This window comes from Puntigrus tetrazona, chromosome 15 (genome assembly GCF_018831695.1).
Source record: "Puntigrus tetrazona isolate hp1 chromosome 15, ASM1883169v1, whole genome shotgun sequence".
Classification (NCBI taxonomy): domain Eukaryota; kingdom Metazoa; phylum Chordata; class Actinopteri; order Cypriniformes; family Cyprinidae; genus Puntigrus; species Puntigrus tetrazona.
Window position 1 is genome coordinate 2,971,766 of NC_056713.1, and position 16,589 is coordinate 2,988,354.

The following is a 16,589-nucleotide window of genomic DNA, read 5'->3' on the forward strand; positions in this document are numbered from 1 at the left end:
AGACAAACATAATGGAGATGACAATAATCGTGAAATAATCATTAAAGTACATGGATGTGCATAGGTGGGTCACCTTTCTAAATTCACAAAGCAAATTAATGTCCATGATATTTGGGCCAAAGCAATCTTGTCTTCTTCTCTTGTGCTGAGAGTGTGTGGATCAGCAGTTAATAATGATATTTTAAAGATGTGTCTGATTAAGTTGGGAACAAACATCTGGCATTCTTTTCATGACTAAAACCTCACTGAGTTCAAATGCATCTGTCCATACTTAAAACGAAAAATTATGGCACATCCACAAATAAATTTTATTATTTATTGTGTATTGTGTATTGTATTAAAAGTTATGTGAGGATTTTGGACCATCAAGATTTAATATTCTCTACATGTATTATTTAAAAATTGGCCAATAGTGAGAACGATACCTCAATAGTGAGAACTTATACAAAGCATTGAAAATGTTCTCTTAGCTCTTTTTAATTAAAACAATAAAGCTGAAGAAAACCATTTTTGAGTATTGTTTGAGATATTTTTGGTGGCCACTTCTACAATTGTTTTGTAAAGCCTAATAGCCTAATAGTGCATATGGATGCAAGGGAAATCTTGGTGTCTGTTGACAGTTCTTGTAAAGGAACAACAAAACTGAAATGATACATGCAAAAATGAAAAACAAAAGGTGAGGCACCACCACAGACTTTGAAAATCACCACAAACTTGTAGAACATATACATCACAGTGCCTGCAGTTTGAGAGAGATATGAATTACACAGAAATATAATACATAGTGTAATAACAGACAGTGACTTCTGACACACCACAACATTTTTCCTTCCAGCCAAAATAATGTTGCTGTCAATGTATACACTTCTAAAGGCAGAGAACTGGTAGCTTTACTTACAGTTAAATTACAGATTTAAACAGTGGCAAAGTTAAACATCAAAGTCACCCAGCACTATAGCTGCAAACTGCTGGACAACCACTGTTAAAGGCTTTGGTGGTGTCCTATTCCCATGAGAAATTATGAAGAGCAAAATAAATTAAAAACATACTTATTTATTTAATTAATTTGAGATGGTGTGTCTACCCTGGGATTTAGCTCACATGGGATCCACAACAGACATGTATATAATCTTGTGTGAACCTGAAACATAGTGTTACAAGATCCAGGATCAAAAACATCCAAAAATCTCCCAAAAATCATATTATAAATTAATTATAATAATGTTCAAATTCAAATTCTGGGATACCTTATTTTCAAACCTGTGTGACTTTACTTTCTTCATGACACACAAACTGCTGAGTTGGTTTATCAATGTTCATTGTTTCATCCACAATGAAGAAAACATCATTTGAGTTCTTAGAATTTTTTAATTCTTTAATTTAAAAACAAAATGGCATAGCTAAAATATGCAAAGAGACATCAATGTCAAAGATGGCAAAGATAAACCATTTTTTGTAGTTCAAAAATACATTTTCTTTTGTATGGAAAGAAGCAGCTATAATATTGTTCAAAATGTGAAATACTTGTAAATTGCAGAATAAAATAAATTGATTTAGAAAAATAGAGTTATTGTATATTTTTTTAAATTTATGTTTTTCTATTGTTATACTATTTTTAAATACAATAAAAAATTCATCTGAAGCCACAATAAACAGCAAATAAGAATAATTGTGATAATAAAAGAAGGAAAAGAAAACTATACTCAGTCTTCTTACATTTCTATTTTATATGTTTTTGAAATATATTTTATATATTTACAAGAAATGTTAATGTGGTATATATTCAGATACAAGAAACACTATTCCATGTAAGCCTACCAAATGGTAAAATGTCAAGTCCAGTTTTTTCTCAGATTTACAAAACAACATTAAATCTGCTGCCCTGATTGTTAATATCATTGTGTAATGTACACCAGTTCATAGTAATACATTTTTTAGAAATGTAGTACATCTTCCCTATGTCGTCACTAGAGTGTTACAAGAATAGAATTGAAAGTGTAATGATAAAGCTGTATGTGATGCAGTTCAACTAGTCTGGCAACAATTTCAATACTTTCAAGGTCATGTTTGTGCAGGACTATTTCTAAATAAAATCTATTTACAGTCATTCCTGTCTACCATCATTCCAGTTCTTTCTTCCACAAGGCCAATCATGGAGTTTCCATGAAGCACAGCATGAATGCGTTGACTCTGAGGCTAACTGCAGAGTAGGGTTTTTGAACTGACAACACAACAATAAACAGAATCTGTCACTTTCCTAGAGTCACTTTTCTGAGGTGTATCGAATGAACTTCTTGAGTATATGGCTGCCTGATGTTATTGATATATATTTGTTGGCACTTCCATCACAGCACTTGCCCTAATGGAAATATGGCTGTAATCATTACTGAAAACTGAGGTTAGATATTGGTAGTTTGTGTTGCAGCAGATGTATAGGGCCTCCAGGATTTCATTGCCCTGATTTGACGCATCTGGATTCTCTACAGCAAAGAAGAAGGCAGCAAAATAAAGTTGTCTGATTTGGCTATGGAGCACAGGCAAGTTAGCACCTGGTTTGGCACTTAGTTTGGAACATGAGTCCTGAATGTCTGAGGAAAATGTCCTCCAATTTAGCTCTGTACTGGAGGCCAGTGTGTTTGGCAGTGTGAGGTCATATCTCAGTCGCCATACTGAAGAAAGCGAAGTGAATAATGGGGCCACGCTCCTGATGAAGGGTTTGATGCGCCAGGACAGTCGCTGAGTGTTGAAAGAGCTCCAGCGTTGAGAGGATTTTTACCAAAAATACAAATACAAAATGTAAAAGAGCCACTTCCATCAAAATAGATTGCCAGAGTTTTTTACAAAGAGTTTAACTGCATGTTTTAAACACTACCTAAAAAAACTTTTGGAAAACTTCTTCCAGACTTCAGATACTGTTGGGTTGTTAAAATTAAAGTTTGATAAAAGCAACTCCTACCCAGACACCCAGCTGTGGGTGGTGGTCTTCAACACTGTGAGGTGGGAACTCCCTGCTGGGTGGCCATGGGGTCAAAGTTGAAGCCAAGCCGACTTCTCCGTCCATGAGCGTATCATGCAAGATGGACCAACATCGCATTCTCAAAACGCCCACAGGCATCCCATCCAGATCATCAAGCAGCTTCTCCAGGTGTTGCTGTTGTGGGTGGGGCATCATCCCTGGCCTGGTGCCTTATATCCATTGCTGCTGACACTGCAGTAAGGAGCAGGCTGGCCACCTAAGATGACTGGAGCCTCCATATCCGCATCTCCATGGCTGACTTGATGCTTCTCCTGCCGGGCCCACCAGCACTGCTGCATCTGGACTCCGGTCAGAGGGTATGCAACGATCTCTATTCAATGCCAGATAGATGTGGCTGGTCCATGGTTGGTTGTGTGGATGTAGGAGAGTGGCATGGCTGTGGGATGCTCCACCTCCCATAAGCTCGGCCCGCTTCACCATTATAGGGGCTACAACACACATCCACTGCCTCCAGCTGGACTGAGTGATCTAGTACTGTGTCCAACACGAGGGCATGAGCTTCCAGGCTTCCATCAGAGATGCAAGAAGCTCACCAGCAGACTCACAGTAATTAACCGGGTCCCAAAGTTCCTGGGCCAGAACAAAACTGGGCTTGCTTTCTTTGTAGAGGCTGCATTGGCATTGGGGGGACACACTACCCATTCCTGCCTGGCTTTCATAAAGACATCTTTACGATAGTCTTATTGGGTCTGCTGGGTTGACTGCAGCTAGACCTGGGGGAACTGCAAGGAGTAACCTGGGCTGGCCTCAGTATGAGTGGAAGAAGGTGAGGACTGGTTGTCCCCGACTCAGGCCCTCCTGTGGGACCTCCCAGCAGATTGGTTCTTAGGTGAGAGAGCAAATTCTGAGTAGTTATCCAGAAGGTTCTCCATCACATTCTCTCAGAGCCACTGTGACTGAGAGAACCAGCCATTTGAGACAAGCTGGGAGAGTGGAGGTCATTTGGCACCCGATCCAGGGCCTGGGCAGACCATGTGGACATCAGAGTCACCAAGTCTGGCCATCGATAAAGCTTAGGCGAGACTGATCACCAGTGTACCGGTACATTGGAGCTGAGGCGAGGATCGAAAGCCGCCCAGGCATCAAAATCATCAGCTGCTGTGGGAGTTCGGGACTGGCCTGGGCCATTTGCCATGGCTGGAGAGCCTGGACCATCTGGCACCCCCTTCAGGCCCACCCTGAAGAGCCAGTTGACAAAGTTAGGAGATAAACAAAACAACTTGTAAGAAAAATATGTGTACAAATGTATAGTGTAATGTTTACGTGAAATGAAAAGCATAAGCAGGTCAGCATTTACTCTTTTTTTGCTGCTCGCCCTCTGCTCTGGAGAAACTTGTTGTTGTTGTCCATAGGATGCAGCTCTGCGTCGAGGTGACTTGCCATTACTTTTCTTTCACCTCAGGGCTGAGCATCCAATTAAGAGGCCTTTTACCTGTCCTCACATTCTGCAACCGGATAAACTCTGCTATGTGAAGGACAGGTTGTGTCTGATTGAGTTCTGCAGGGATAAGAGAGAAAGACAGCAAGGAGAAAAAAGTGTGAGTGTTATGTCTCGTAGTTTGCTGCCTTGTTCCCGCAGGGAATTCTCTGACGGTAAATCAGCAGAATGCAACCTCACAGCAGCTGTTTTATATTAAAGCCTTTTTTTCTCTCTCACCTCCACTCTCGTCCACTCACCATTTCCCTTACCTATGTGCAATCATTTCTCCTGTCATTCTAAAGGAGACTTGATGAGACAGTTTTCCTTGAACATTGGGCTTATTCTTATAAAAACATATTCTGCAGACATTTGCACAAATTGTTCTCAGTGATTCATTATTCAAACAAAATCCAGAAAGTGCCTTCTTATGTTTCACTGTGAATCATATGAATATACTTGTATATTTAGTGGCAATGGACATTCCTAATCTTCAAGTTCATGAGTCCTGATTACATATCACTGTTACATCTTAATGAACCTGAACCTTCCAAAATTGGATGAACTGATTTATTTTTGCTGCATTAAAGATGCTATGTGCTCTTTTTAGGCTTAAGTGCAGATGCAATCATGAGCAAGTCATTGACTTTACCAAAAGCATAAACACTGTGGATTTTTTTCAGAACATTGCTTTGTTTATTTGGAGTGGTTTGGCCTGTCAACTCTGCCCCTCAACCAATGACATGGGTGTTTCTTTATAGCTCAAAAAATTGTAAAAGAAAATATAATTTTAAAAATGGAACTTCTTAAATAACATGTGACTTAAATAGCAAACCTTTCCTAATGACCAGACAGAACAGCAATCTCTGCTCTTGCCAAAGAACAGTTGGTAGGCACTAGTACCATAATAAAAATTAGGTGATGTACTTTCTTCACTCTGATGAGCTCACATCCCATAATATCGTCTGGCAAACACAGGTAAATATTCAGTCTGGCATAGAAGCATTACCTATGTTGTCTTGGTGATCTCAATCATTAGTACCATTTTCCTCTAGAGAGGTGGAAAATGGGGGGATTTTTGAAATGGTTACCACGCGTTCGTGGTCTAATTTAGGAGTTGTTAATGGATAATACAGGATGTGATGGCAGCTTGAAGATAGACTTCTTTATGGTTGTTTCAGAACTAAAAGGCTTCATGAAGGCCAATTAAGAGACACATTTATTGATTCATTTATTCGTTTATTATTTATTTATTTATTTATGGAAAATTCTAGCCTAGTATAAATCTCTACATGCTTCAAAAATAGAAATAGATTTTGGAAAGACGTAAATGCACTTCATTTATGCAATAACCTATGTGTTCTTTTCTTATTGTAAAATAAAAATTATTTTTAATAAAATCAAACTAATTTATCAGTCATATCTCCCACTGAAGTCCTCCTCTGTCAACATTAAACCACATTAAAATGAGACTCAAGTCTCATGTCCTTCAATGGTTCATTTAGAAATTTCTACTAGCAACTAACTAAAAACTGAAAATGGCAAAAAGAATAATAAAAATTCTAAACATAAAAATTAACTTTTCATTAATGCACAGCGCATGACATAACATCTAGGTCAGCCAGTTATTTACATCACACTTAACTATATGTAATTAATTTTCAAACAAACAGACAAATCCTTTCATCTCCACAATTTTTTTTTTTTTGCATTTGATAATATTGGAAAACCTCAGTATTGGACAGTACTTATTTTCACTAATTCCTTTACATTAACTGGAATGTGTATGGAGTTATTATGGTGATTGGAGAATACGCATGGCACACCTTTGCTTATCTTATAATAAACAAGCGACGTGAAAAGAAGGCTGGAATGATCTTGAACAGAGAATGATGAAGTGTCATCCCAGAGACACACTTGATTGAGAAACACTGCAAAAGAGTCAACATTTTAAAAATGATCACATATTTTGATCTTTCTAAGTTCAAAGAATCCCGCTGGAGTAACTCGGGAATAATAAAAACCAAAACAAACACACACTTGATGTCATTTTTTTCCTTTTTTTTAAGTACTAATTAAAACACACTTTTAATGCATGGTTTTATCATGATTTGTATTTTAAATCCTAATTTTAATTTAAACCACTTGTATAAAAATGTTTAAAAGGCTTTAAGAATGCAATAAAAAAAGGGTCAGAAGAAATTAAAAAAGTCATTAACACCTCTAACCATTCTTGTGAGAGTATGCATCACACATCCTGGGTAAAGGAAATTAGCAGAATAACTAAATAACATCCTATGATGACGCAGACATTGTAGTGTTAACATTTACAGAGCAAAGCAAAAATCTAAAATCAAATTTATCACAACAATTCAACAAAGCACTTATCAAGTCCTAAGCAGAACAGTACCAACTGAAGTATATTTGCTCTGTTAGCACTGTCCATCTGGCTTAAATTTTGACACAGAAACTGCAAGAGAACTGAAATACAGTGTCATTACTATAAAACACAACTTGCAGGCAAGTCATGTAAATATCTCTTTGTCTAATCCAAGAAATATGTATTGTGTGACAAATTTAGCTACAACCTACATTAGAAGAGGATTCACTGATGGATATATGAGAGGTTTGGGGGAGAATGGAGCCCTGAGGGCCTGGGGGAATACCAGGATAAGACAAGGTATTCTGAGTGGGAACTGGTCTGGCAGAGTAGCATACCTGGATGTGGCTCAAAACTTCTTCCACTTTCCTGTTGAGTGTTATCAAAAGTGTCTCACTACACTAGAGGCAGGATCTGGCTGAAACAGGCAGTCTCTCTCTGTTACTACCCAGGAATGATGACATAAACTGGAGCTATGATAGTCCATTTTTCCTCTTGGACCGATGTTTGTGTCCCTTGAACAGCTGAGTTCCCCACACTGCTTCTTTTTGTCCCTAAATGTATGAGAATAAACGGCCATAAAGAGAACTGCAAATTATATCAAAGCGTGTTCATCCTGTGGTGCATGTCTGCAGCTTCCTTCCTGATTGGACACATTTTTAGCCTGCTTTGACAATAGTTGATGTATTAATGGCGGCAGAAACACAGAACTTTCTAATATTTCAACCAATCACCGTGTTCAAAACAAACGCACACAGCCAGAACGCTTAATATCTCTATCTCTTCTGGAACTACAGTGTCCCAATTCACATTCCTGTCTCAGGATACTAAATCCAATCATCACTATTGTTGTTGTGTGAATATCCTATAATCTCGGTTCGCAACAATACAGTTATCTCCACAAATACCACACACAGGTAATGCACACAATAAGATGGTATATATAAAACTGAAGTAATTTATAGAATGTTATTATGATCAAGTAAGAACACAATGTGTCATCTATGCAACTGAATCATAATAGTATTTTGACTCACGCGTAAACATGGCTGGTGTTGGAAAATGATTCAAATTTCAGTAATTTCATATGGTATAGGCATTTTTATTTAGTCTATTCTTTATTAAAGTAGCTGTAGAGAAAATAAACTCACTTCAATGAAATTGGCTTTGAATAAATAACAATATTATTAGTATTTATTAGACAGATACACCACAGTAGTTAAAGAAGTGTTACTTAATAAATTTGTGATTATGTATTAGAACTATATTATGTCATAATCCATTCAAAAAGAGAATATTCTTAGTTGGTATCAGTGACTTAATAATTATCAATAACGTTTGGAATTCCCTGATAATTCCAGGTTGTCCATAATCATCATAAAACCCTGACTCATGTGCAGCTATTGCATACTCACAGAGCTTTTTTCACATACATGGATTGAAAGGCCTTGTTGCAGAAACAATAAAGAAAAGTCACACAGCAAGAGCCAAACACTGGTGTGGAAGTGACCACATGAAAGAGGACTGTCACAGGAAAGCTGGCCTCACTTCCTGTCTTTTCAGGAAGTTGTATGGTTCTGAGCCCCATGGAAGCCGGTGTGTGTGTGTGTGTGTGAACGCACTGGAATGCCAGGCCAGAGCTGCTGGGGTAGTGAGAGAGCTTGCCCCACTGCACTCCCAGACTGGTAGACCCTGTTTGGCACCAGATCTGAAACCCAGTACTCACTGCCAGAGAGAATGAAACAAAGCCCTACAGACCACAAAGAAGTTACAGAACCCAAGAGCTCAATTCACAGCCAAAGTAGTGCTCACCCACTGCCCCCAACTCCACATTAAAATATTCTTTAAAATGTCTTCAGGAAACACAAACATGGCTTGATAACTGCAGTAGAAAGCATAAAGCTTTAAAGAATCTGAATACAGCAGCTTTAAAGGAACATTCCAGATTATTATAACAAAAGTACCATACATGTAGCATCTGATAGCATGCCAGGAGAAATGAAATTAAAATACCTTCTCACATTAAAACACACACACACACACACACACACTTTACACACACACAATACATTATTAATATTATATATATATATATATATATATATATATATATATATGATATAGATATATATATATGATAGATATATATATCTTATACATCTTCTGAATGTATTAACACAAACACAAAATATATAATATAATTAAATTTGTTTTTGTTTTTTTACACTTGTAATGTAACTGAGTGTGTGTCACTGTAGAAGCTGCAAAGCAGATGGAGGCTGTGTAGTGGAGCAGTCCATGTCAATGAGACAGAGAGTTCCATTTCTATTTCTCTCCCCTCCTACTTCAATCCTTCACTCCAAGGGAGCCTGAAAGGCCACACTGTTCTGCAGCGACTCCGATCCTCCTTCCCTCCTCTCATTCCATCTCTAAGCATCTAATATTTACTGAAGGCATCAGCACTGGGAATCAAACCAGTTATTTATCAGAAAACTATAGATTTGCAACATTAGACACAGAACAATGAAATTTCTGAAAATGATTGAAATATGGGTTATCTGAACTGTTTGTTGATTAATTAGCCTTAACTCGGAGAGTTAGTTGTTAAACTCTTACCATTTTTTAAGAGCCATTTAGAATTTTTTAATTTTTTTTGCAAGACCATAAAAAAATGAAAACAAAAAACAATAGAACTGAATGGCACTGATTTTAATTTTTTTAAATTGGACTATTAATACCTTGGCTCGCAATGCCTGTGCTTGCAGGCAGTGTCTTATGCCATGGCCACACTAGACTTTAAACATACAAAATTTCTTTTGGAAAGCAACAAACAAGACATGACATTCCACAAACTTGTGGCAGAGTGTTTTTTTTTAACAAATAAAAACAATATTAAATGTAAAAACATAAGATCTATTTTATTTGCATGGTGCTTTATTGTTTATATGTTCTTTTAATTCATCAAGGTCATTGCCATGACTCTATTGATTTTTTACAGGTCACACGTCTTCACGGCCAAGATGAATTTACAGATCAGAGTTCAACACACTTGAACTTTCAAACACATATATAAAAATCTAAATAATTTTAATTTCAAATATTAAAAAAAGATATCTAAAGAAACTTTGAAATAATTATAAATTTGAAAATTTAAATATATTCTCTAAACAGAACGCTAGATCGAATTAAAATGATTTACTATTGTTGAGCATTGTATTAAATCAATTCTAAAATGAGTGTTTTAGCTGATTTATGAGTTTGCAGTTTGATTTCAATGTGATGTGCAAAACCTGTAGGCCAGCAGAAGAAAGGGAACAACTTCCAAAGCAGAACTAAATGCCATTATAATCTGTCCTCTATGCTCTAAAATGGAAACTCCCCAGAAAAAGACAGCAAAAAGAAGGCTGTTATGACTCAGATGTAGCCATATGTGAGCTTCCTCTTCTGGTTAAAATGCACAAAAGACACAATTTCCAGCCTGCTCTCTAGATAACTCAGATGTCAAAGACTAAAACAAATAATGTTTGTTCACCATATTCCTACAGGATTTCAAAGCAGTTATTGCATTTGTGAGGCTAAATATGTTATGGCAAAGTTATAACTAAATGAAGTTATGGGCCACCATGGTCAAAAGTCCATCATTATAACAAGGGTCTGAATGGCGCATTTATTCTTTGAGTATTGGTCTCAAATCAGGTCATGAAGTTCGGTATTGACAGCACTGCTTTCTGCTGACAGACGTCAAGAATGTGTGAGAGTGTGGTTAGGGCAGGAGACAGAGGAGAGCGCCCAGACCCAAGTCATTAGCTCATCACTAGGGGCTCAGCAGGTCCTTTACCACACACTCACATATAATCCAAGCTCCTGAGAACTGAAACAGCCAGGTGGAAACAAAGCCAAATTTCTTGAAATTGTTAGCCCTGGAAGAGGTGAATTTTGAAATGTATTGCTGTGATAAAAATGATGAAATGACATTATCAAGTTTTTGTTACATAATATAGGTAATTTGTGGGGGAATTCCTATAGAAAAACAGATTTCTGTATTCATTACTCACTTGTTGGCTGCAGATACTTGATAATAGAAAGATTAAATACTTTACAATTAGAAGAGTAATCTCATTACACAAAAAAATCATATCATTCCAAAAATTAGCCCATGCTCTGTGGAGAGATGCTCAAAATTAATGCTAAGACCACTGATTGACAGCTAATAAGTGTTGGCAGTTTCACAAATACCAGAATTGGTGGTGGCATACAGCTTCTTGATGTCTAATTGTTAATTTACGTCTCCTCAATCAGACATGACACCTAACTGAATGACACTGTCTGGCCATGTTGTTCAGTTGTTCAGTTCTTGAGCATGCATCACACTGCCGGGATTTGTGGCAACAATAATATTTATAATACCTTACATTAATAATAACCTTTAATCGAATGTAAGATTGTAAATTTGAAAGAAATTAAAATGTACTTTTAAAGTGTAGTGCATGTATACATTTCATTTTTTTATATTCATATTTGGGATTTATTATGATTCATTCAATAATTTTTTCATACTATTATAAAATAATTTGATTAAACATGTTTAATCGATGGACAGTTTGTTTCTTATGCAAATCCATTAGCAGCATTATCAGAATTTCCCTGAACTGGCAAACAAAAGACTGGAACCCTTAACAAGACAAAATTTGTGCCGTTCAATTCGTTGTTTGTAAAATTAATATCGTTCAGCTGTTTGGCTTTTTATATCCAGTTCTCTCCAGACAAATCCTTCTGTGAAGCAGCCGGATGCCAGTATTCATATTATTAGTTGACAAATGAAACGTAGTTTCACTTTTAGACAGTATGAGTATGTATTCATGGTGATATCCATAAAGAGACAGGGACAGATACATCACTCCAACACAAGTGTTATCTCTGTACTCAGCAGAGGAGACATTGATTTATTAAGTACATAAAGGTGGAGCACACAAATTTTTCTTCCAATCATGCATACATGTACAGAGATTCAGATTCTCAAATTCTAGGTCGAATGCTTTCTATACTTACACACAAGATTATTATTAAGGCAAACGCTGTCTAGAGTGCCAATTCAGGTCAGTATGAGTATCAGAAAATACAGAACTCACGAGTTAACATCGGTCTTCTGAGATTTGCACCATGCAGTATATACAGTGCTTGCCGACTTCCTGTTGCGCACCTCCTGTAAATTCCACACCAATGAGCATGCCAGATTGCTACAAGAATAAATAATTAAAATGAAAAATTACGCCTGATAATGAGCAAAATCTTTAGCACCGAAGCTGCATGGCTGCCATGGTATGACCATACAAGGAAACAAAATGATCAATTTGTATTATGTCTCTTTTTCAATTACGACATCATGCTACCCTATACCAGATTAAAAAAATAGCTCTAAGTAGGTTATTAACTCTTATTAAATCTATTAAATTATAAAATAGGCTTTGATAAATATTTATATAGCAATCCATGATTGAATTGGACAACTGGAAAATATATTAATATTTTAACATTGTTTTAACTTCTTATGATTCCGAAGATTTAATCATTTATTTTATGATGACGCAAATGCCCATTGGTGTACTTTTTAAATAAATGCTCTCTCTCTCTCATATATAGATATATATATATATATATATATATATATATATATATACATATATATTCTTAATTTATGTAAACTTCTACACATTAATTTTAGTGACATAGAAAACAGGAAGTTCTTACTTATGAAACTCAATCAGTACAAAATGACCTAAAGTATTTTTTGTATAAGAACTTTTATCACTTTCTACAATAAAAATGGTGTATATTAGCACAGTAAAGTATCATGAACTGTCCTTTTATTTGCTAAGGTGTAAAAGAAACTCTGGAGTATTCCATTAAAAGATTACTCAGGATGACTTCTTTGAAGGTTCCAGTGCTATCAATTAAACTGAAGCTTTGAGTGATAGTTGCTGTAAGTCCTTCGTGACTGACTCTGGCCTGAGTGTCTGGTGTCTGTGGCCGCCTGACTCCAATGGATCAGAACCGGGTTACCCAAATCAGAACTGAAGCCTTGAACTGCTAAGATCAGTTGTGTTTCTGGTCTGTCTCTGTTTCTGGATTCCACTCCAGGAAATGAAAATTGGACTCCAGCTGGAACTCACTACATCAAGCAGTCAATAGCGAACACAAGACCCAGTGTGGCTCATTGCTCATACCAAAGATCACACTCTGTAAATCCTGATCATGCTGGTGAGAGAACCGACAGCGCCTGATTTCTTCGCTGGTCTAATCTTACGGTGCTTATAAATACAAACTATACCCGAATGAGGTTGATTTCCAAAAGGCATTCCAAACTGAAAATACATTGACCACACCTGTTACTGCACTTGGCCTATGATAGAGTCACCCCGCTGCTTATACCGAAAGAACTATTCAGCGTGCACGTGCACATTAGACAGTGGAAGTTCTCAAGCTTATGTTGATTGGTTTAGGTTGTACTTTATTAAGCTCATCTGAAGCCAACAGGCACAATCACGGTAATACATACTGGATTACTTGGAAAGTCATTATGAGCTTTGTACTTCCAGCCTGCAAGGGAAAGACGGATAAAAATATGATGCGCCAAGGCCTGTTGGCTTACATATCTGTTTTCATTAAAAACATCCGCAGAGGTGGAAATGACAATTGTCATTACAACTATGCTACCTGGCAACCACAAGTTGCCAAGGAAAGGTAGCTAAGGAAACGACAGTTCAAGAGAAAATTCTAGAACAGATGAACTTCTGAAGAAAGTGGTAAAATGAACCAACATGATTTTGTGCTTTTGGGCAGTTGGTTATACACCACCATTATTAAACTATACACGAAATAAAGAACATAATAACAAGAATATAAATAAAAGAAAGATCTGTTCTTTTAAAATGTATTATTTAAACTGGGTAATCAAATAAACAACCAAATAACTTTTAAAACAAATAATTTTAATAATATATTAATACTCACTTATTGCTACTAATTTATTATTAATATCTGACAACATTCCAATAATTTCACGCACTTTTGACCATGGAATGCACTTTTGACAGTTACCATTTAGACATGACTGTTCTTTCTTTTCTTTTCTTCTCATTTGTCCTTTCATCCTCATTTTTGTCTCAGTAAGTCATCTAGAAACACACAACCTGACACACCATTGGCTCATGAGCCAGCTGATCACACACTCAAAAGTTGCAAGGCTGACCATCACAAAGAAAACCTGTGTCACGCATATGTCAGCTCCTACCAATTCAATTATAAGAGGATTAGTGATTGCAGAGCCCTGTGTGCAGCTCCACAATCCACTTTTCTTTCTTAAGTGGAAGGCTTCGCTGTGATCATTTTTCCTGGAACAGCTGTTGAGACTATGAAATATCCCTCTCTGCTAAATTACCAACAACATTCTGATGCAAAATCAACATAGTGAGTGAGTAAAATTGATAACTTTGAACTATATAAAATTCTGACCTGCCCGACATGAATGACGTGGGACTAGAGTCAAACTATATCAAACTATAAAACTATATACAACTATTTTTCCCTAGATCGCCAGCTCTTCAAAACCTCCCAAACGCCCCTTACTTGAGATATAATACAAAAATGCAGAAGAGCAGATTTAACCTTTCTGAGTGTAGCATTTAGCATGGATAATAAAAACACACAAGTAAATATTTGATGGAAGAGTTTGATGTGAAAAGACAGAGTAGTCTGTCATGACTCAGCATGGTTACAACTTTATTTCTAACTTAAAAAGATTTCACACACATAACCCAGACAATACTAGCCAGCTAGCTTAGCTGAGACAGACGGCACCATGCACTACAAAAGGTACTTGTAGTATTTGAGAGCAAACTTCCACTAGATACACCACATGGTTTTCCTCTTTAGGCAGTCCTCTTTTTTTTAGTGTTATGCAAACTAGTAAATTAATTTGTTTTTGCAGTATTAAATCTTTCTTCTACACGCTCCAGGTTTTATGAAGCTAACCTATTGAACCTGCAAAGACAAAACACCCATGGCAGGTAGAGTCTAAATATATATGTGATTCTTTATCAGGCTGAATGAGGAAAGATTGGTTCTAGATGATTGAACTGACGCATTGTCTAATGACTAGTTGGTAAACAACTTGCCAATTACAGATGATTATTTTGCATCATGCTATCAGAGCATGCTAACAACCTTTTGATAGGTTGTCCTTGATTAATCCATATTTTAACCACCGCTACTAAAAAACATTTCCTGTGATATAAAGGACATTTAATGGGCATTTAACTTGTAGTGAACTTAAACTTAGAAACATATTTTTGAAAAACTGTGCTCAATAACACAATAAAATAAAAGGCCAGTACAAATGCTTTCAATACAAAAGTGTACAAATGCGCCATAACAGTCTCTAATATGCTTAAAAACATATTTTGTCTATTTGAGTTATGCTAGGAGAATACTTATTTTAATGTTGACTCTCATACAAAAAATCACATATAAAGCACTTGATGATATGCTGACATATACAATACATTGAACACACAACAATAAAAAAATAACTAAAGTAGAGTTTAGCACTGCATACATGCAATTCAGAAGCATATAAAAGGCAGTTAAAAACTTACAAAGATTTAATATAAATTAATTTAAAGCAAATTAATCAAATAGTTTGTTGTTGAAGACGCTAAAACTAGTTGACCATCCTGGCTAATCCCAGCAGATCAACTACAAAAGAATATTCCACACTTGATACATATGAGTGTGAACGGTAGATACAGCCTCAGTATTTTGTTGCATGCAAAATGATGGAGTGGAAGGTTAAGGGTTTAAAGAGCAAGGCAGTAGCACTATTAGTTGACTTCTTCATTAGAAGAGAGCAGGAAGTGAACAATAGTTTCTGATATGCATCCAGCTAATATCACTGTTCCATGTGTAAAAACACTGACCCATAGTCCAATCCCAGGTGTTAAGTAGCACACGTTGCCCTGTAAGAGAACAGGTTTGATGCAGAAATGAGTGCTTCTTATCAAAACATACCTGCTCTATGCTATGAAAAGGAGGAAAGCACAGGTAAATCCTAACAAACGATAATGATTGCCAACGCACACTGAAATAAACAGACATTGCTAACAATGAACTTCCATGACTGTAGTACACTATATTTGAGAGCCTTATTCCTGAAAGCCTAAAAATACTCCTTGAGCATTTGTATATGTTCAGTCAGAAAATTAGCACAAAAAGAGTAAATATAGGTCCTTGTTCTCAAAGACTCTCCTTAACGTCATTTGGAGAAGATTCAATCTCTAATCTGAGAAGAACTTTCTTCCTTAGAAACATACAAACAACACAAAGTTTTCTTTTATGTATGAAAGAAATTTACATGAAGATATTAGCAAAAACATAATACAAAAATTATCACATTTTTTCATTAGAGTATCAATGCTTTTATTTATTTTCTTTGTTAGCTGTATTTACACACACAAACCAAAAGAATACAGATAGTCTGATTATTTAAATTAAACAAGAAGATAAACAACATGATTTAAAAACAAATTTTAAATAAGGTAGAGTTATCTGTTTTATAACCTCACATATTACATATTCTTAGTTTCTGTTTATATACAAATTGTAAAGTACACAATACCTTGCATCATAAAAACATCAGTTTCACAATTAATCTTTTTATTTGTTTCTCAACCGTGATTCAAAACAGATGGTGGATCAGC

The 16,589-nt window shown here is 36.1% G+C and overlaps 1 pseudogene; it reads right to left on the minus strand.

The window, feature by feature from the left end:
- Positions 1-2,952: 2,952 nt before the first annotated feature.
- The window catches only part of LOC122359305, a 23,708-nt pseudogene continuing 10,071 nt past the window's right edge, over positions 2,953-16,589 (minus strand).